The sequence below is a fragment of the Mus caroli genome, unplaced genomic scaffold (assembly GCF_978045245.1).
Source record: "Mus caroli unplaced genomic scaffold, Mus_caroli_1 scaffold_20, whole genome shotgun sequence".
Classification (NCBI taxonomy): Eukaryota; Metazoa; Chordata; class Mammalia; order Rodentia; family Muridae; genus Mus; species Mus caroli.
The window spans coordinates 50,519,002-50,520,934 of NW_028227275.1; positions in this window are offsets into that span (position 1 = coordinate 50,519,002).

A 1,933-nucleotide genomic window follows, 5' to 3' on the forward strand; every position below is an offset into this window, starting at 1 on the left:
CTTCTCTTCTTCTCTTCATTGTTTCTTGGCTTCTTCTGATAAAAGAGTGACACCAGGCAGCAGATCTCATGAAAGAGATTTATTGGAATGGGTCCAGGATGCGGAAATGACATGTCTGCTCCTAGGAGGGAGTGGAGAGCCAGGAACTGGACAAAGGGCAGGACTTACACAGGATTTTTAAGGAGGTGGAGCTTTTTAGAGCAGAAATTATCAGATTGAAGATTGGTGGGAGTTCAAGTCCTGCACTTGGGGGAGCTAAGGGATTGGTGGGTTTTGCTGTTTGAGGATTGTTGAATTTTCATGCTCAAGGATTGGTGGGTTTCTGTAGGAAGTTCAGAGATTAACAGGCTTTCTTATTCAGGAATTGGTGGCTTTTGTACAGACTCTTCACCTAAAATTAGCATAATCTAGGGAGGGTTCTGTTGAGGGGCTGGAGATGACATTTGTGACAGTTACAGAGGCTGGATACACAGTCATGACAATTAGGGTGATTTGGGGGAGGGGTCTGGCTGATGGAGCTCCTCAGGCAGGGGCGTGGCCACTTTCCAACCTTGAGGGTTTATAAAGTCTACAAAGTTTACAAAGGGAGTCCATAGCATGGAGGGAAAGCCTTCCCTGACACTTGAGAGGATAGCCAATTCATCTCATAGTGAACAATACAGAAGAGAATTATCAACTCATTCAAGACAAGAAAATTTTTAAAAATATGAGGACTCATCAGGGTACCAGTAATTTGTCATGGCACACCTGCCAGTTCGTAGTATGTTCTAGTTTGCTTTTTTTCTTACTGAGATAAAATTTTGATCAAAAGCAGCTTGGAGAATGGTTTGTTTAGCTTGAAGGTTGTAATCCATCATCAAGGGAAGCCAAAGGGAACTTAGAGCAGGAACCAGGGTATGAGAACTAAAATGAGAGCACAAAGGAGCACTGCTAACTAGTTTCCTCTGGTGTGCTGGGCTGCTGCTTATACAGCCCAGGCCCACCTGCCTAGGAACAGCAATCCCCCCCACAGAGGGCTGGGTCCTCCTACATCAAATAGCAATAACGAATGCCCACCCCAGACATGCCCACACACTAATCTGATGGAAGCAATTCCTCAGCTGAGACTCCTTCTTTCCCAAGTGACCCTAGTTTTTGTGTCCTATTGACAAAACCTAACTGGTAATGGTAGAACTGGATTCGTATTCGTGTCTTCTTCTGCTACAGTCCAGGCCATGTGGCTCCTGTACCCTGTTACTCCTATTATACACTGATCACAGGCAAAACATGAGGGTGGCAATGAGGACAACGAGGTCATTCTTATGTCCCAGCTTCACCCTATATACTCAAACTAAAATCACAGTTCTATAAGAAAGCAGGCTGAGCAAGCCAGGGGAAGCAAGCCTGTAAGAAACATCCTTCCATGGCCTCTGCATCAGCTCCTGTTTCCTGACCTGCTTGTCCTGACTTTCTCTAGTGATGAACAGCGGTTTGGAGGTGTAAGCTGAATAAACCCTTTCCTCCCCAACTTGCTTCCTTGTCATGATGTTTTGTCCAGGAATGGCACCACTCACAAGGGACCTCCCCAGTTGATCACTAATTGAGAAAATGCCCCACAACTGGATCTCATGGAGGCACTTCCCCAACTGAAGATCCTTTCTCTGTGATAACTCCAGCCTGTGTCAAGTTGACACACACACACACACAAAAAGAAAAAAAAAAAAACAGCCAGTACACTCTGACATTCTGCATGTTACACTTTCTCAGAGGCAGACTTTGGAATGCTCACACAGAATCCTATTCTAGTCAAGGTCATAAATACTCTGAGGTGCAGATAAATTCAAGGTGGGAGCCTGACATTATATTCATTGGCTCTCAGTGAAACTTCAAGGAGGACTTTGGAACTTGAAAGAGAAACCTAATATTTCTTCCCTTGTGAGAAATTTCTAAAGCA